Source organism: Bubalus bubalis, chromosome 1, assembly GCF_019923935.1.
Source record: "Bubalus bubalis isolate 160015118507 breed Murrah chromosome 1, NDDB_SH_1, whole genome shotgun sequence".
NCBI lineage: Eukaryota > Metazoa > Chordata > Mammalia > Artiodactyla > Bovidae > Bubalus > Bubalus bubalis.
The window spans coordinates 134,345,153-134,366,186 of record NC_059157.1 but is presented as its reverse complement, the minus strand read 5'-3'; the positions used below and the strand labels follow the sequence as shown (position 1 = coordinate 134,366,186).

The 21,034-nt window shown below is 37.6% G+C and overlaps 1 non-coding gene across 1 annotated transcript; it reads right to left on the bottom strand.

Annotated features, from left to right (window-relative positions):
- Positions 1 to 9,962: 9,962 nt before the first annotated feature.
- On the bottom strand, positions 9,963 to 10,065 carry LOC112587419. Its single transcript, XR_003111906.1, has one exon. It is a non-coding gene; the product is annotated as a U6 spliceosomal RNA (small nuclear RNA).
- Between the last annotated feature and the right edge of the window lie 10,969 nt (positions 10,066 to 21,034).

The window sequence follows — 21,034 nt, the reverse complement described above, 5'->3', positions numbered from 1 at the left end:
CTGGGATTTCTTTGGAAGGAATGATGCTAAAGCTGAAGCTCCAGTAATTTGACCACCTCGTGCGAGGAGTTGACTCATTAGGAAAGACTCTGATGCTGGGAGGGATTGGGGGCAGGAGGAGACGGGGACGACAGAAGATGAGATGGCTGGATGGCATCACTGACTCGATGGACGTGAGTCTGAGTGAACTCCGGGAGTTGGTGATGGACAGGAAGACCTGGCATGCTGTGATTCATGGGGTCGCAGAAGAGTCGGACACGACTGAGCAACTGAACTGAACTGAACTGAATGAGAGACTCAGGTAAAGCTTAAGCCCAACCCGAAAGCAGAGATTTTGGATTGCAACAGGAAGGCTGAGACGACTATGGAGAGGAAAAATTATGGCAATCCTGCTCCTTCTCTAAGAAGATTGTTTGCATTAGAAGTTTAGGTTACTTTTCACACTGGCTGAGACAGCCTTCAGCTTCTTTTCTAACAGCCAGACTCTATCACTGCCTCTTTAGTGGACTCCCTGATTACAACAGCTTCCATACAAAATGCTGAGACTAAGTTACCATCAGAATTTCTATATTCACACTTAAGGTCTACTTCTGTTATAGCAAAAACAGCTTCTCTAAAAGAACCATCAACCAAAGAATATAAGTGTGAGCAAACTCTTCTTGGAAGGTCATTTCTAGTCTTGAAAATGTTCCAGAGAAGTAATTTCTTTTCTAAGAATGTTCTGAATGTAGGCTCATAGGAAGGGTTCTGCATTTTTAGAGTTGAAGGGATATTATTGATTATTTAGTCAATGCAGTGTCTGAATATCCTTAGGAATACACACTCAAGCTTTATTTAGATGTATCTTGTTTATAACAGATGTATCTTGTTATAAACAATCTGGATATACAATTATTTAGGGCTCTTTGGGTAGAAATCAATCACCAGTAGTTTTAAGAAGAAGGTTGGATACTGTTTTTGTGGCATCTTTTTAAGCAAAGAAAGCAAATTTTCTAAATAATTGAAAATAAAATTTTTCTGTAAACATGGTCAATTAGTAGCCAGCATACCCAACCATCCTATAAACTCTACCACATCTTGGCTTTATGGTTTTTCTTTAGAGTGTTAAGACTATGTGTGAGACTTAGTTGCTCTGTCGTGTCTGACTCTTTGTGACCCCAAGGATCCTCTGCCCTTGGACAGAGGAGCCTAGCCCGCTAGGCTCCTCTGTCCATGGAATTCTCCAGGCAAGAATGCTGGAGTGGTTTGCCATTCCCTTCTCCAGGGGATTTTGTGACCCAGGGATCAAACCCCATGTCCTGCATTGCAGTCAGATGCTGTACCATCTGAGCCATCAGGGAAGCCTGTTAAGACTATATCTAGAATGAAAGATTCAGTCAAGACAAATACAATATGACGTCAGTAGAATTCAGCTGCCTACGTGTGTTCAGGCTAAGTCACTTCAGTCATGTCCAACTCTTTGTGACCCCATAGACTGTAGCCCACTAGACTCTGTCCATGGGATTCTCCAAGCAAGAATACTGAAGTGAATTGCCATGCCCTCCTCCAGAGGATCTTCCCCATCAAGGGATCCACCCCCATCTCCTGCACTGACAGGCAGGTTCTTTACCACTAGCACCATCTGGCCGGCCAGGAAGGGGAGACTACCTTATCAGAATTAGGTCATAAAGAGACTTCCAATCTAGTGCTTAGACAGAGTGCTCTATAATAATCCAACGTAGGGGACATTTCTTAACGGAAAATGTTTGGTTAGACTTTTAAACTATAGTCTTGTGACACAGTAAGTGTTTCTAAAATATTTTAGTATCCATTTGAGAATCACTGAACAGTGAAATTTATTTCATACATGTTTTGCTAATCTATAAGTCTCTGGTGTCAAACAGCCAATAAGGACATCAAAAGCAATTGTAGTAGCCATTTCCAGTGTATATCTCTTTGATTATGTCATCACTCCTTCCCATGTCATATTATTCATCCCTCTAGTTCAATAAATGTATGTTAATGAAAATAGTAAAAACAATGGATGGTGAATAGAGGGAAGGTTGATGGCTGTCAGTCTGGGCAAAGGGAGATTGAGGTCAGCTGTTCAAACTGGGACTTCTCTGGTCTCTGAGAAAACAGCACTTTTCTATTTTTCCTAATAAATGAGGAAGCTTACAGATTTTTATTATCTTGAACAATCAATAGACGTTTTAAATACATCTTTTCCTTGATATAAGAGAATATATAATAGAAAAAATGGCACTAGTTCTCCAGCCTAAAATTCCATTTGGAAAGAAACTTAAAGTACGATTCAATGTATAATTGTCTTATACAGACTAACTTCTTTGAATCAGTCTCAAAAACAAAATAAAAACACTCCCCCCCCACCTAGCCGCCCCCCTCCCCCCCACACAAAACAGTAGATACAAAGAAACAAATTAGACCTGGAACTGTTTTGGTGCTTTATTTTAAAGAAAGAGACCATACAAGGTCATATTAAAGACTTGGTCAAAAGAGCCATTTTTCATTTTTTCCTGGCCTCAATAAAAACTCAAATCAATATCCTGTATGATCTACATCTACAAGGATATATAGAAGTTTAAAAAAAACATTCAAAAAAAGATTTAACTGTGTTCATTACACTAAACATAAACTAGGATTTGGCTCAATCTGTTTTGAAAGGATCTTCAACATTAAAGGTTAAAACAAAAAGAAGCCTCTAGTTAACCTTCAATTAACTATAGCTGCCTGGGACTTTTGTATTAATCAAGATTTTACTCTTGCATTATTTTTATTACATTCAATTTTATTTGGTTTCTTCAATATATTTCTCAGAGGTAAAATAGCTCTATTTTATGGGTGAAAATCAAATCAAAATGTAGAAGGCTTCCAGTGTGACCTTCATAAAGTCATCTCCCTGAGGTTCTTTTCTTATTTTTAAAATGACAATAATGAGGTCTCGTCCACTGTGCCGTGGAAAAAATGGAATAAATTTGTGCAGAGAAGGAGGATAGTGTTGAAAAGATTAAAGTTTTGGGGGTCCAGAAAGACATAGATTCCACCAAGTATGGGCTTTCTGACATTAGACAAGGTATTGATCTCTTTGAGCCTCTGTTTCCTCATCAATAAAATAAACATATAAATCCTAATTGGAACATTGGCATGTTATATGAGCTCATGTATGTACAGGACTGGTATATAAAACACACACAAAAAAGATAGCTGCTATGTTCTGATTGTCTCTTCCCAAAATTCATATGTCAAATTGTAGTGACCAATTCTAGTACTATTTAGAGGTGAGGTCTTTGGAAGGTTATTAGGGCATGAGGGTAAAGCCCTCAAGAATGGGATTAGTACCCTTACTGGTGGTAGTGGTTTGGTTGCTAAGTAGTGTCTGACTCTTGCAATCCCATAGACTGTAGCCTGCCAGGCTTCTCTGTCCATGGCATTCTCCAGGCACAAATACTGGAGTGGGTTTCCATTTCCTTCTCCAGGGTATCTTTCCAACCCAAGGATGGAACCCGGGTCTCCTGCATAGCAGGCAAATTCTTTACTGACTGAGCTATGAGGGAAACCCCGTATTAAAACAAAGCGAAACTTAGAATGATCCCTCACCCCTATAGCCATCTGAGATTTGCAAAAAGATTTAGTCTGGGAAGCAGGCTCTCACCAGACATAAAATCTGCTGGCACCACGATATCAGACTTTGTAGCCTCGAGAACTGTGAAAAATAACTATTGTTTTATAAGACACCTCATCTCTGGTATTAGAGCAACCCACATGGAATAAGGCAATAGCTGAAGAGGAGACCCTTACTATGTCTGCGAGGAAGAGAACCAGCACTCGACTTTGTGTGTTTTTAGTTAAGTTCAGTCGCTCAGTTGAGTCCAACTCTTTGTGACCCCATGGACTGCAGCACACCAGGCTTCCCAGTATATCACCAAATCGTGGAGCTTGCTCAAATTCATGTCCATTCAGTTGATGATGCCATCCAACCATCTCATCCTCTGTCGTTCCATTCTCCTCCTGCCTATGATCTTTTCCTGCATCAGGGCCTTTTTCAATGAGTCAGTTTTCTGCATCATGTGGCCAAAGTATTGGAGCTTCAGCTTCAATATCAGTCCTTCCAATGAACATTCAGGACTAATTTCCTTTAGAATTTACTGGTTTGATTTCCTTGCAGTCCAAGGAACTCTCAAGAGTCTTCTCCAACACCACAGTTCAAAATCATCAATTGTTTGGCTCTCAGTTTTCTTTATATTCCAACTCTCACATCCATACATGACTACTGGAAAAACCATAGCTTTGACTAGATGGACTTTGCTGGCAAAGTAACCTCTCTGCTTTTTAACATGCTGTATGGGTTGGTCATAGCTTTTCTTTCACAGAGCAAGCATCTTTTAATTTCATGGCTGCAGCCACAATCTGCAGTGATTTTGCAGCCTCCCAAAATACAGTCTGTCATTTTTTTCATTGTTTCTGCATCTCTGCCATGAAGTGAGGGGACTGGACGCCATGATCTTAGATTTTTACATGTTGAGTTTTAAGGCAACATTTTCATGCTTCTCTTTCACTTTCATCAAGAGGCTCTTCAGTTCCTCTTTGCTTTCTGCCATAAGGGTGTTATAATCTGCATATCTAAGGTTACTGATATTTTTCTCTGCAAACTTGATTTCAACTTGTGTCTCATTCAGCCAGGCATTTTGCATGGTGTACTCTGCAAATCAGTAAAATAAACAGGATGACAACATACAAACTTGACATACTATTTCCCAATTTGGAACCAGTCCATTGTGTGTTTTAGTTTAATATTAATTTTTGTCTCCTCCAGAAAAGGTTCTTTCTCTATACTCAGTGTCCATATCTGTAATCAGTTCAGTTCAGTTGTTATTCAGTCAGTCCGACTCTTTGTGACCCCATGGACTGTAGCATGCCAGGCCTCCCTATCCATCACCAACTCCTGGAGTTTACTCAAACTTATGTTCATTGAGTTGGTGATGCCATCCAACCATCTCATCCTCTGTCATTCCCTTCTCCTCCCACCTTCAATCTTTGCCAGCATCAGAGTCTTTTCCAATGAGTCAGTTCTTCACATCAGGTGGCCAAAGATTTGGAGTTTCAGCTTCAACATCAGTCCTACTAATGAATAATCAGGGCTGATTTTCTTTAGGATAGACTGGTTGGATCTCCTTGCAGTCCAAGGGACTCTCAAGAGTCTTCTCCAACACCCCAGTTCAAAAGCATCAATTCTTCGACACTCAGCTTTCTTTATAGTCCAACTCTCACATCCATACATGACTACTGGAAAAACCATAGCCTTGATTAGATGGACATTTGTTGGCAAAGTAATGTCTCTGCTTTTGAATATGCTGTCCAGGTTGGTCAAAACTCTTCTTCCAAGGAGTAAGCATCTTTTAATTACATGGCTTCAGTCACCATCTGCAGTGATTTTGGAGCCCAAAAAATAAACTTTGACACTGTTTCCACTGTTTCCCTATCTATTTGCCATGAAGTGATGGGACCACGAGCCATGATCTTAGTTTTCTGAATGTTCAATTTTAAGCCAACTTTTTCACTCTCCTCTTTCACTTTCATCAAGAGGCTCTTTAGTTCTTCTTCACTTTCTGCCATAAGGGTGGTGTCATCTGCATATCTGAGGTTATTGATATTTCTCCTGGCAAACATGATTCCAACTTGTGCTTCATCTAGCCTAGAGTTTCTCTTGATGTACTCTGCATATAAGTTAAGTAAGCAGGGTGACAATATACAGGGTGACAATGTATTCCTTTCCAATTTGGAACCAGTCTGTTGTTCCATGTCCAGTTCTAACTGTTGCTTCCTGACCTGCATACAGATTTCTCAAGAGGCAGATCAGGTGGTCTGGTATCCTATCTCTTGATGAATTTTCCACAGTTGGTTTTGATCCATAGAGTCAAGGGTTTTGGCATAGTCAATAAAGCAGAAATAGATGATTTTCTGGAACTCTCTTGATTTTTCAATGATCCAGTGGATGTTGGCAATTTGATCTCTGGTTCCTCTGCTTTTTCTAAATCCAGCTTGAACATCTGGAAGTTCAGAGTTCATGTACTGTTGAAGCCTGGCTTGGATAATTTTGAGCATTATTTTAGTAGTGTGTGATATGAGTGCAATTGTGTGGCAGTTAAAGCATTCTTTGGCATTGCCTTTTTTTGGGATTGGAATGAAAACTGACATTTTCCAGCCCTGGAACCACTGCTCAGTTTTCCAAATTTGCTGGCATACTGAGTGCAGCACTTTCACAGCATCATCTTTTAGGATTTGAAATAGCTAAACTGGAATTCCATCATCTCCACTAGCTTTGTTCCTAGTGATGCTTCCTAAGGCCTACTTGATTTCACATTCCAGGATGTCTGGCTCTAGGTGAGTGATCACACCATCGTGATTATCTGGGTCATGAAGATCTTTTTTGTATAGTTCTTCTGTGTATTCTTGCCACCTCTTCTTAATATCTTCTACTTCTGTTAGGTCCTTACCATTTCTGTCCTTTATAGAGCCCATCTTTGCATGAAATGATCCCTTGGTATCTCTAATTTTCTTGAAGAGATCTCTAGTCATTCCCATTCTATTGTTTTCCTCAATTTCTTTTCACTGATCACTGAGGAAGGCTTTTTTATCTCTCCTTGCTATTCTTTGGAAGTTTGCATTCATATGTGTATATCTTTCCTTTTTTTCTTTGTTTTTCATTTCTCTTCTTTTCTCAGCTATTTGTAAGGCCTGTTCAGACAGCCATTTTGCTTTTTTGCATTTCTTTTTCTTGGGGATGGTTTTGATCCCGTCTCCTGTAAAATGTTATGAACCTCCATCCATAGTTCATCAGACACTATGTCTAGCAGATATAATCCCTTCAATCTATTTCCTACTTCCACTGTATAATCATAAAGGATTTGATTTAGGTCATACCTGAATGGCCTTAGGAAGCATCACTAGGAACTAAGCTAGTGGAGGTGATGGAATTCCAATTGAGCTACTTCAAATCCTAAAAGATGATGCTGTAAAAGTGCTGCACTCAATATACCAAACAAATATGGAAAACTGAGCAGTGGTTCCAGGACTGGAAAAGGTCAGTTTGCATTCCAATCCCAAAGAAAGGCAATGCCAAAGAATGCTCTAACTACCGCACAATTGCACTCATCTCTGTTTCAGTTTCAGTTCAGTCGCTCGGGCATATCCAACTGTGACCTCATGAACCGCAGCACGCCAGGCCTCCCTGTCCATCACCAACTCCTGGAGTCCACCCAAACCCATGTCTTTCGAGTTGGTGTTGCCATCCAACCATCTCATCCTCTGTCATCCCCTTCTCCTCCTGCCCTCAATCTTTCCCAGCATCAGGGTCTTTTCCAATGAGTCAGCTCTTCGCATCAGGTGGCCAAAGTATTGGAGCTTCAGCTTCAGTATCAGTCCTTCCAATGAACATCCAAGACTGATTTCCTTTAGGATAGACTGGTTGGATCTCCTTGCAGTCTAAAGGATTCTCAAGAGTCTTCTCCAACACCATGGTGCACGAGCGCCGTGGCTGCAATGGTGCACAAGCGCGACACTCATCTCACATGCTAGTAGAGTAATGCTCAAAATTCTCCAAACCAGACTTCAACAATAGGTGAACCCTGAACTTCCAGACGTTCAAGCTGGATTTAGAAAAAACAGAGGAATCAGAGATCAAATTGCCAACATCTACTGGATAATCGAAAATGCAAGAGAGTTCTAGAAAAATATCTACTTCTGCTTTGTTGACTATGCCAAAGACTTTGGCTGTGTGGACTGCAAGCAACTGTGGAAAATTCTTAAAGAGATGAGAATACCAGACCACCTGATCTGCCTCTTGAGAAATCTGTATGCAGGTCAGGAAGCAACAGTTAGAACAGGACATGAAACAACAGACTGGTTCCAAATAGGGAAAGGAATACATCAAGGCTGTATATTGTCACCCTGCTTATTTAACTTATATGCAGAGTACATAATGGGAAACACTGGCCTGGATGAAGCACAAGCTGGAATCAAGATTCCAGGAGAAACATCAATAACTTCAGATATGCAGATGACACCACCCCTATGGCAGAAAGTAAAGAATAACTAAAGAGCCTCTTGATGAAAGTGAAAGAGAAGAGTGAAAAAGTTGGCTTAAAGCTCAACATTCAGAAAACTAAGATCATGGCCTATGGTCCCATCACTTCATGGCAAATAGATGGAAAAACAATGGAAACAGTGACAGACTTTATTTTGGTGGGGGCTGCAAAATCATGGAGATGGTGATTGAAACCATGAAAGATGCTTACTCCTTGGAAGTAAAGCTATGATGATCCTGGACAGCATATTAAAAAGCAGAGACATTACTTTGCCAACAAAGTAATAGTTGTTGCCATCTAATCAAGGCTATGGTTTTTCCAGTAGTCATGTATGGATGTGAGAGTTGGACTATAAGGAATGGTGAATGTCTAAGAATTGATGCTTTTCAACTATGGTGTTGGAGAAGACTCTTGAGAGTCCCTTGGACTGCAAGGAGATCCAACCAGTCCCTCCTAAAGGAAATCAATCCTGAAAATTCATTGGAAGGACTGATGCTGAAGCTGAAACTCCAATACTTTGGCCTCCTGATGCGAAGAACTGACTCATTTAAAAGACTCTGATGCTGGAAAGATTGAAGGCAGGTGTAGAAGGGGATGACAGAGGGTGAGATAGTTGGATGGCATCACTGACTCTATGGACATGAGTTCGAGTAAACTCTGGGAGTTGGTGATGGACAGGGAGGCCTGGAGTGCTGCAGTTCATGGGATTGCAACGAGTCAGACATGACTGAGCCACTGAACTGAAATTAACTGATACCTGAATGGTCTAGTGGTTTTTCCTACTTTTTCAATTTAAATCTGAATTTGGCAATAAAGAGGTCATTATCTGAGCCGCCGTCAGCCCCCGGTCTTGCTTTTGCTGACTCTATAGAGCTTCTCCATCTTTAGCTGCAAAGAATATAATCAATCTGATTTCAGTATTGACCGTCTGGTGATGTTCATGTGTAGCGTCTTCTCTTGTGTTGTTGCAAGAGGGTGTTTGCTATGATCAATGTGTTCTCTTGGCAAAACTCTATTAGCCGTTGACCTACTTCATTCTGTACTCCATGGCCATATTTGCCTGTTACTCCAGGTGTTTCTTGACTTCCTACTTTTGCATTCCAGTCCCCTATAATGAAAAGGGAACTGTAATCACATTCTCTAAATCATATCTGTAATCGCACACTCTAAAACTAGTTTCCCACCTGAAAAGATTTTAATCCTTTTAAAAAGTATACTGATCCAGAGTGAGTTAGGATCTGCAGGACCTCACCACATACTTTTTTTTTCTTTCAGAGAAATGGCAAAAGGATGTAGTGTTGGGAGGGAAAGTCATAGTTATACCCTAAAGCAGTGATTTCCATCAAATTTACCCAGATAGCTCTTAAAAATTCCCAGATACAGGGTCCCACCTCTGAGTCAAAAAATCTGAAGTATATCAGTGAAGTTTGTTTTTTCTAGTGACTTTTTTGTAACTGTGGTAAAATACACATAAAACTTACCATTTTAACTATTTTTAAATGTAAAATTTAGTGGTATTAAGCACCTTCACATTTTGATGCAAACATTTTACCATCCATATCTAGAACTCTTCTCATCTTGCAGAACTGAAACTCTATACCTTCATTTGCCCTTCTCCCAGCCCCTGGGCAGCTATTATTCTATTTCCGGCCACTATGAATTTGGTTACTCTAGTTATTTTATACAGGCAGAATCATACAGTATTTGTTCTTTTGTGACTGGCTTATTTTGTGACTGGCTTATCCCACAGTCCTTCATGTTGTAGTATGAGCCAGCATTTTCTTCCTGTTAAAGGCTGAATTATTCTCTATTGTTTGTGTGTGTAACATTTTGCTTGTCCATCCATCCATGATTGGACACTTCCCGAAATGACTTTTAAAAAATATGAAATTCTTTACAAATTTGTTTGTTATCCTTGCCCAGGCACCATGCTAATCTCTGATTGTTGCAGTTTTAGTGTACTGTTGCCAAACTCAGAACTCCAAGTAGTTTTGAGAAGCACCAATAAGGCAGTTTTTTCTAGCTGCAGGTTGGTGGAATATTAAGTCAATTTACTTGATGACCAGTATTTTACAAAGACACAGAATAGGAGAAAATAGAACAATTAAAAATTGTAATAATAAGTCAATGTATTATTTCAAATATTTGTTTCTGTATCTATGAATGTTTGTTGCAGAGGAGGGTGGCATGTGTACTATGTGAGGATATAAACTCGTTGCTTTTAGTTGCATTTCTTATAGTTGCTCTCAATCAAAAAAATGTGAAAGCCACCTGAGAATCAGAATGCAGAATATGATTATATGATAAGTAAATTGACACCATGTTCTCAACTTGAAACATGCTATAAAATTACAATAGCCATGATTTTACTTTGAATATATTCAAAATAAGAGAATCTGAAAAGAGAAAAGATTGAGAAATGTCTTCTATGAATTGATTTGGACTCCACAGTTCAGAGAGGTCTGTGTGTTGCTTATTAATGAATCATTTTCATAATACAGTATCAGGAGTTATATATGAATTTGGCCTCTCTCTGATACACTAAGCTTTTATAGACTCCAGAAGTAGATAAAGAATTGCTAATGGCAGTAATGAAGAGGTGTGAATGCCACCAGCAATTCAGGATTTGGTTCCAGCTCAGGAAACACACCACCAAAATCAAAATTAATTTCCCCTTTGGCATTTTCTCAACCATATGTGGTTTTTAAATTATTGTGGTGGTTTCTCTCAGTGTATTGAAAATATACAGGATATATTTGTCTAAGATAAATATGATTTTGCCTGGAATGTTTTCTGAAATAATAGCACACAGTATGCATCAGAAAATAAGGCAATTATATACTAATATAACTGTTTTTGAATTGTATTTGGTTCTGCCAGAATTTATAAAAGATATATGTTTAACAGATGTAAATGTTTTTATTAGATCATATGGAACATAATCATTCATCTGCCTTTTAAAGACGTGTGGAACTCTTTTTCATCACAAGGAGTGTTATTTCTGTATTGCCTTAGATGTTCAGTATATGACTCTATCTCACATCCTCTGTGAGTTGCCTGATGCTGACACTGGCATTAATACAGGCAAACATAGTATTCCTAAGTAACCAAACATCATCCTTTGTTTTAATTCACAAGGAAGATGCTGGGATAGATGAATGAATGGAAAGAGATAGATATATGATAAATAGTATTAATATATAAAAGGGTAAGTTAAATATACAATTAAAATTTTTAAAAATATGATAGATACAGACTTTCAATGCATAATGAGAATTATGTTCATAATTATAATACCTACTTGTGTTTAAGAAAACTTTATATCATGTATCTTCATTGATCCTCAGTGCTGTGTAAAAAAGACCACACTGTACACATTTTAAAAAAGAAAAACCAGATACAGACATTAACAACCTTACCAACTCACAAACCAGGGATATATCAGAAGCAGGAATCAGTTCCTGAGGACTGACTTTCAGTCCAGGTATTATTTTACTAAATTGCTGCATGAAGCATCATCATTGTTTATTTTGTTCTTGTTATTGTCGTTCAGTCACTCAGTCTGACTCTTTGTGACTTCATGGACTGCAGCAAGCCAGGCTTCCCTGTCGTTCACCATCTTTCAGAGATTGCTTAAAATCTTGCTTAAAACTTTGTTCTTAAAATCTCTCAATTTCAGGACAAGGCACTTTGGCCAATTAGTTAAGCTCTGATTTAAAAATTATTGATAATTATCACAAATTAGTAGACAAGAACTACAGAGCAAAAATAATTTTATTCTTTATTTTGCAAACATGTGCTCAGTGGAGCTTCCCAAATCAGAGTGTTTCAGAATCAGCTACAGGGTCCTGAACAGCACACAGACTTGTGTGTTGTTCAGTAATCTCTTTTCTCCTAAAGGTCTACAGCTGATCGGGGTGCCTAGGTAGGTTTGAGAACTTCTGCTTTAGAAAAATACTTTGAATAGCATTAAACATGTATAATATCATATAAGAAACTAATCGCCAGTCCAGGTTCGATGCAGGATACAGGAAGCTTGGGGCTGGTGCACTGGGATGACCCAGAGGGATGGTATGGGGAGGGAGGTGGGAGGAGGGTTCAGGATGGGGAAGACGTGTACACCCATGGTGGATGCATGTTGATGTATGGCAAAACCAATACAATATTGTAAAGTAAAAATAATAATAATAATAATAATAAAATAATAAAATAAAATAAAAGGGAGGGAATGTAAAAAAAAAAAAGAAAAATACTTTGGAGTAATTTTGGTGAAATACCTATCAGGAAAATCAAATAAAATATAATAACATGTTTTATTTACCTCCCATAGGCCACAAGTCTGAAGAAAATGCTGGTTTTGTATAGCCAAAAGTTTATAGAAATAGGAGATTTTTTGTTTAAGAAAAAGAAAACATAATTATGAAGACAAAATTAGTTATAAAAAGGAGTATTTACTAACAAATTATTACAAATGCATTTTTAAAAAGCTTTAAAGCACAAATATCTGCCTGACATAGTGCTGTGCTTAACAATATCCTGAAATCACTCTCCATTGGTTCATAAATATCTTCCTCTTTCCTTTTAAATAAAAGAATGTCCATTGTGTGGATGTATTATACCGTAACTTATTCAACAACTTATGAGTGGGCATTTAGGATGTTTCCAATATTTTCAATCACAGTTAAAACAAGCTTCTGTATTACATATTTTCATATTACTTGAGATGTATCTTCAGGAAAAATTCCTGGAAGTTGGGTCACTGGGTCAAAATGTAAACACGAATGTAGTTACTTTAGATGTTGTAAAATGACCTCCCAGAAGAATTGTACCAATTTTCTTTCCATCAGCAATATGTGAAAGTGCCTGTGTCCCCACAACCCTGCAAATGAGGATGCTATTTTTTAAATTTTTTTTACCAGTGTGACAGGTGAGAGATGACATCTTAATGTAGTTTTAATTTGCATTTCTCATGAGTGAAGTGAACATTTATTCATATGTTTAAAGGTTATTTTTATAAATTTCTTGTGAATTGATAAGACAGTTTTTAAAATAGAGGATTGAAATATTCAGGTTTTTTACCTAGGTGTGATAAATATACTATCAAATTCTATATGCTGATTTTTAACTCCATAAAATACATTTCAAAATTACCATAAATAGTGCAATTATAAGATTAAACTACTGATAATGACTTGTTATTTTCTTGCTGAATGATAAATCTTAAAGGTATATATCTTAACTTTATAATTCACAAAGCCAGTCTAGAAAAGAAAAAGAATGAACCAATTCCATCAATATACAATGATAAAATTAAGAATATTTGCTAAGGAGTCAATCCTTCCCCTTCATGGATCACAGTCTTGTTGTGGCAAAGGGGCTTGTGTATCTCAAAAAAACTATGAGCCATGCTGTGCAGGGCCACCCAAGACAGACAGATCATGGTTAAGCGTTCTGACAATACGTGGTCCAAGGCTGGTGGAAATGGCAATCCACTCCGGTATTCTTTGCTGGAAAACCTCATGAACAGCATGAAAAGGCTTTAGATATGAGGCTGGAGGATGAGCTCCCCAGGTTGGAAGATGTCCAGTATGCTACTGGGGAAAAGCAGAGGGCATTACTAATAGCTCCAGAACGAATGAACTGGCTGGGCTAAAGTAGAAACAATCCTCAGTTGTAGATGTGTCTGGTGGTGAAAGTAAAGTTCAATGCTGTAAAGAACAATATTGCATAGGAACCTGGAATATTAGGTCCATAAATCAAGGTAAACTGGATATGATCAAACAGGAGATAGCAAGATTGAACATCAACATCTTAGGAATCAGTGAACTAAAATGGATGGGAATGGGTGAATTTAATCAGATGACAATTATACCTACTACCGTTGACAAGAATCCCTTAGAAAAAGTGGAATAGCCCTCAGAGTCAACGAAAGAGTCTGAAATGCAGTTCTTGGGTGAAATCTCAAGAGAAAACGTGATCTCAGTTTGTTTCCAAGGCAAACCATTCAACATCACAGAAATCTAGGTCTATGCTGTATACTGTCACTCTGCTTATTAAACTTCTATGCAGAGTACATCATGCGAAATGCCAGGCTGGGTGAAGCTTAAGCTGGAATCAAGATTGCCAGGAGAAATATCAATAACCCCAGATATACAGATGACACTACCCTAACGGCAGAAAGCAGAGAGGGACTAAAGAGCCCCTTGATGAAGGTGAAAGAAGAAAGTGAAAAAGCTGGCTTGAAACTCAACAGCATTATAAAAAACTAAGATCATTGCATCTGGTCCCATCATTTCATGCAAATCGAAAGAAAAAGTAGAAGCAGTGACAGATTTTCTTTTTGGGGGATCTAATATCATTGTGGATGGTGACCACAGCCATGTCATTAAAAACATTTGGTCCTTGGATGAAAAGCTATGACAAACCTAGGCAGCATATTAAAAAGCAGAGACATCACTTTGCTGACAAGGGTCCATATAGACAAAGCTATGGTTTTTCCAGTAGTCATGTATGAACGTGAGAGTTGGAGTCTAGGTTCGATGCACAATACTGGATGCTTGGGGCTGGTGCACTGGGACGACCCAGAGGGATGGAATGGGGAGGGAGGAGGGAGGAGGGTTCAGGATGGGGAACACATGTATACCTGTGGCGGATTCCTTTTGATATTTGGCAAAACTAATACAATTATGTAAAGTTTAAAAATAAAATAAAATTAAAAAAAAAAATAAGCTTGAGCACTGAAGAATTGATGTTTTCAAATTGTGATACTGGAGAAGACTCTTGAGAGTCACCTGGACTGGGAGGAGATCAAACCAGTCAGTCCTAAAGGAAATCAACCCTGAATATTCATTGGAAGGACTGATGCTGAAGCTGAAACTCCAATATTTTGGCTACCTGATGCGAAGAGCAGACTCATTGAAAAAGACCTTTATGCTAGGGAAGATTGAAAGCAAATGGAGAAGTGGGTGGCAGACGATGAGATGGTTAGATGGCATCACCAACTCAATGGACATGAATTTGAGCAACTCTGACAGATAGTGAAGGAGAGATGAGCCTGGAGTGCTGTAGTCCATGGGGTCGCAAAGAGTCACACGACTTGACTAAACAACAGCAAAGTCAATCATAGGAAGTGACATTTATTACAATATTTTAAAACCTTTTTTACATATTTAGCCATTCTAGTATATGACTGAAATGACTTCTAAAATCTAGAAATGTTTCACTATTTTTTGTAATATTCTGCTAATAGGGCCACAAAATTAATGTTCCTCAAAACACCATTCCAGTGTTCTGTATTAACACTGCTTATTTTTATTTAAAACTATTTACTGTTTGGTATTTATTCAAACAGTTTCCCTTCTAATAACAGCACATTTACTTTTGTGGGTACAAATGATGCTCTGTATTTTGTGTTGTGTGTCTGTGTATTATCAAGAACCTAAATACTTTCAATCACATATATTACCTTAGTCAAAACTGATCTTGGAAGATTGGTTGTGAAACATGTAAGACTAACAGTAAAATACTTTGTTGTTTGCCCTTAAAATAGAAAGGGTAGATTTTATAATCTCTTTACACATTTGAAAAAGATTGTGGTGTCAAGCAAAGTTTTTGGCTATGCTCATCAAATGAACAGTAATAATGGATGATTTGAAGCAAATTATGTTTTTCTAGAAAGTATTCCACTGTCCAAAGGACATGATGGTAATTTTTCTAGGGTAATTTTCTAATAGATACAGCTAAGTTCCCCATGGACTGTAGCCTGCCAGCCTCCTCTATCCGTGGGATTCTCCAGTCAGGAAGACTGGAATGGGTTGCATTTCCTTCTACAGGGGATCTTCCCCACATGGATCAAACATGTGTCTCCTGCATTGCAGGCAGATTCTTTACCATCTACGTGACCAGGGAAGCTCAAAGCTCCCCAGTTTTGTATTTTCACCAACTCTTTAAGTTTTATAAATGCAATTTGTTTTATTGGGCAGGCCAGAATTCTAGTTGTTGCTTCTGAGTTGGGCATTTGATAGGAGCAATTATTTTTTATTCCCATTATTCTGATCAACAATTGAAATACTTACTTATTAAAGAAATCATTTGATCTATTCACACTGTATTTGATAAGAATAACTTTTTGTTCATTTTAACCTATAATTTTTAAATAAAAATAAAGACCCTGCTCAAAGTGGTTTATTTATAAGAAGTTTAATTTTCACTGTATTCAACTTTTCTAAAGTTCAACAAATTATTATTTTGCAGTTTTAAATTTTTCTTTATAACAGTTTTCTTTTATTAGCCCAGTATATTTTCTACTTCAACTATGATTTGATGTATTAATTTGCATTGATCTGAAAGACTAGAAAATAGCATAGTTTCATTCAAAGTGTATAGAAAATGAATATATTTTCTTTAAAATGTAAATTAAATCAAATGCAAGAAAGTGAAAACTTCAAAGAATTTTTACGTTTTCAAAACAGTTCTTTACAAAAAATATTTACAATGTCTAAACTCAAAGTATAAATCATATTTAATATGTTATAATTTCAAGTCAAAACAATTTTAACATTTGAATTTTAGAATTTAATAGCAAAATTGAGGGCTTCCCTGTGGCTCAGCTGGTAAAGAATCCATCTGCAATGAGTGAGATCTGGGTTTGATCCCTGAGTTGGGAAGATCTCCCAGAGATCTTAATCGTAAAGATCTTAACCCTTTATAGGGGGTTAATCTTGTAAAAAACTTTTATAAAAATGAGACTACTAGCAATTCTATTTTCCAAGATAAAAAATCAGTATCTCCATATGCATATGCAAAATTAGAACAGCGTACCTTGTCTAATATTGTAAAATGTTTTTCACCCACTACGTGCACCTGTTGCAAATGTCATGGTGACGTGTCAGTAATTTCAGAAACATGATTTGGAGCAAGGAGAGAGGCTGAAAAAATATTTTCAGGATATTTGTTACTAGTTGGAAGCTGATTCTTCATCATCTAGTGCATTCAAGCTCTCTGAGAGGAAGGATGGATTTATCTTTCCTTTTACCTGAGTGCCTCCACCACTCACTTCTTCCTGGTACTCCAAAGCAGTGTCTGTTCCCTGTATCTGCAGCACAGAACTCACTCATGCGATTCAGGTTCAAAAGCTTTTTGTTTTGAGGATACGGGGAAGAGATGTAGAGGAGCTCTTCCCTAGAGTCTGAGCAGAGTTGGTTACAAGAGTAGCATTGAATGTTGGTGCATTTCTGTTGCTGTCCATTGCAGTCTTAGGTTTCCCTAAAGTGTGGGCTCAAAACAGAGCCTGTCGTCTGGATCTCAGTGCAGTAATGGAGAATAAAGAGAAGAGAATATTCACAAAATTATTTTGACTCCATATGCTTGTCACAGGTAGCATGGAATAATTGCTCTGTCCTTTTCAATGGAAACTGCCTTTAATGGAACAGCAGGACTGTTCCCACCTGTCCATCTTCTCTCACTGGATTGTATTTTTTTTTTTTTAATACATGTACATTTGCTTTGTATATGTGGATGAAGAAATCACATTCAACAATCAGTGTTTGTTTTTTCAGATAATTAACACTGTAGTTTGGAAAAAAATATTTTATAGTATATTTTATTAGCCCAACAGAACTACTTTCATGTCCGTGCTCAAAAATGTTTATTAATAAGGCAATTTGTTTTACTTAGGGGTAAAAACAAAGAATTTAATGATGTTTATCTCTTTCAAAAGGTTCACTGGCCTTTAAGTAAAAGTTGAACAACTTAATTATTTTAGAGAACTTTAAAAGGAGAAAGCTTAAAAATAAAAAAAAAACAAGTAAATATTTAAGATGTATTCACATATCAGCAACCCAAAAAGAAAGATTAAAGCCAGTTAATTATTCTCCCAGGTGCTTTACACAGTGAATTTGTTGGTTAGGTTCAAAAACCTGGCTGGAGCTCATTTCTTTCAAGTCTTTCTCTCCTTTCTAGAACTTCAGACTCCTAATTAAACAGTTTCTACTTTTGGGTAATATTTACAAATGAGTCAGTGCTTAAGAGAATTCACTGATCCTAATTGGGATTCAGATCTCCAAGAGATCTGTCATTTCCACATTCTTAAAAACTGCCGAATCACTGGGGCTCAATCACCAATACATATAATTATTTTAAATTTCTAATAATGTTTCTAATTTGAAAAAATTAAGAATTACTCAGAATCCAAATGTGTTCAGAACATCAGTCTTCACATTACCAGGCTCCAGCTGACACACTGAGAACAGGAATTGAGCCAGTGATGGGACATGCATTAATATTTCTGTCTCGCTACTAGACAGAGACCAGGCTGAGTCAGTCCTCCCAGACAAAGCAGAGGCAGGGTAGAACCATTTGTTCTGCTGCTCCAGAGGCTGGCAGACTGATCCTAATCTGGGCCAGATCTTCATGGGATACCTTGTGGTCCCCAACGTTCAAGGCAAGACTCTTTTATTAAGAGATTGGAGGAATTATTTCATGGTATTGTGCCCACCATTGACTTGAGCTGTCACAAAACTAAAAGTCTGTGACCTATTACTGCTATAGCAATAGTCTGCAATAAACCCACTGGATTTCCTCCGAATGTCTATTTGCAAGCTAAGGAGGAACTAAAGAGGCAACCGGTATACCTGACGTATGTTTTAGAAGTAGTGTGAAAGTGAAGGGTAGCAGAATATGTCATCCCAGGACATACTACATTGACATAAGGATTATACCGAGCTGAAAGTAATTGAGAAGAAGCAGATACAAGAAAAGCTCTCTGACCTCCCTCTATTTGCCTAAAAGCAGTGCATGCATTTGTAAAGGTTTCTGCACTCCCCTCTCTACCAGAAGGGACAGAAGTTAATCACTGAAGACAACCCGGACTCTTAACAGCCCAGAGACAGCTCCAGAGTAATCTACCTAACAGGCTTTGCTAAAACTAGTTCTCACCTACCATTGGTTTCCCAGTCTATTTCTTCCTGCAATTTGCCACCTCAAGATCCTTTGTCTTTTGACTTTTCTTAAAATTTCTTCTTTTGTTAAGGTACTGTATAAGCCCAGGCTCTAACAACCTTTTGAGTCACTCATCACTAAATGCTCCCATGTGTCTGCAATATGCACATGTTAATAAACTGTTTCTCTTATTTATCTGTCTTTTGTCAGTCTAACCTGACATTTACCTGGAGAACCTAAGGTGGTAGAGGAAATTTTTTCCCCTCTTACAAAAAGATCATTAGCGAAGACCTGGTTCAAGTTCTTGACTCGGCCACTTTGCCATCACATCACTGTCAGTCACTCAGCCACTATGAGCCTCAGATTCCTCATCTGTAAGATGGGAACAAGAGTTATTGACCTCCCTGGCAGGATTATTGTGAAAGATGAGATCATGCACATAAGAATACTTTATAAACTTTGAATGATAAGGACACAACATCTAAGTTGTGTCCAAAAAAGGCTAAGCTTTTTTGTTTCCTCTCTGCAAGTTCCTTAAACGTAGGAGTCATGGCTTATTCAATGTAAAGTAGATTTTTTTGTTATAAGTAAATTTATCTTTGGCAATTTTAGTGTTTTGTTTCTCTCTTTCTTTTTGTTTTCTCTCTTTCTGGGAACTCTTTAGACTTACCTTTGTGCTGGCTCTTCCCATCTCTCAAAATATGCCTTGGAGAAATATACAACTGCAACCTCTGGCATCTTGATCATAACACAGGCAGACTCAGGCTTGAGACGTGCTGGAAGTTCAGTGCACAGGTCACAGAGGAAGAAAGGCTGGGCTGAATGAACCTTTTTTAAGCAAAGTAACATAGCTATAGATGCTGGACCAGGACTGGAATGAATATCCAGTGATTAAAAAAGAGCAAATTAGCCTTCCTTCAAATTAATATGCATTGAAGAAGGTTACAGGTAATTGAATATCAAAGCCTGGTGTGGCAGTGACAACACCTTCAGATGATCCATCAGCCTGAAGTGGGAGGTTTGCTTTAGGAACCAGGTCATAAGGAATCCTAAATTTTTCATAGGCCAGAGTTTAATTTTCAGTGTACAAAGTTAATTGAAACATATTTTACTTTATGTTTAACCTAATGTTTTGTACAATTGTTTCTTGTCAACATGTTCTTGAGTTTCTAAATTAAAAAACTTGCTAGTATTTTATATGTCTTTAAATATTCATGGTTGCCTTGATTAGTGTATTTCATAAATTAATATCCCTTCACCATTGTTTGTTTTATTGAAAAATATCTTATGGTTTCTTCTTTTTTTCTCACATTAATTCTTATGCATTGTTTTATAAGAGGCATATGGTTTGATTTTGCTTTTACCCACTGTGAAAAATTCTGTCTTTTATGGGGGTGGCTCAGCCTACTCGCAATTATTATTATATCTGATATTTTGGTCTTAATTGTCTCATCTTTTCAAATGCTATATACTTATATCCTTCTTTATTATTTTCTTTTTATAAACAGGTTGTGTTTCATTTGTTTTACTTTCCTCTGTAACTTCAGCTGAAACCTCCGTTTTATAATTCTGAAGGAAGGAATACCTTTGTGTACTACAAATTTTCATATTTCTATAGTAATCAAACTCAAAGATTAAATGATACATTTTAAAATATTCCATAATGAAAATGAGGAATTGATTTCATTTTAGTTCCTTCTTACTCTCTCTCATTGCTTTGCCATGATTGCCTTGCCTCACTTTTTAGTATATGTTCCTATAAATAGAACTCAGATGATGGGTAGGATGTTATTCTTATATTACCTTTTATTTTAAGAAATCCCTTTATATTTACTTCTTTTGTTAGTCTCTAAGTTGTGTCCAGCTCTTTGCAACCCCATGGACTATAGTCCGCCACGCTCCTCTGTCCCTGGGATCTCCCAGGCAAGAATACTGGAGTGGATTGCCATTTCCTTCTCCAGGGTATCTTCCCAACCCAGGGATCAAACCTGTGTCTCCTGCCTTGGCAGAAG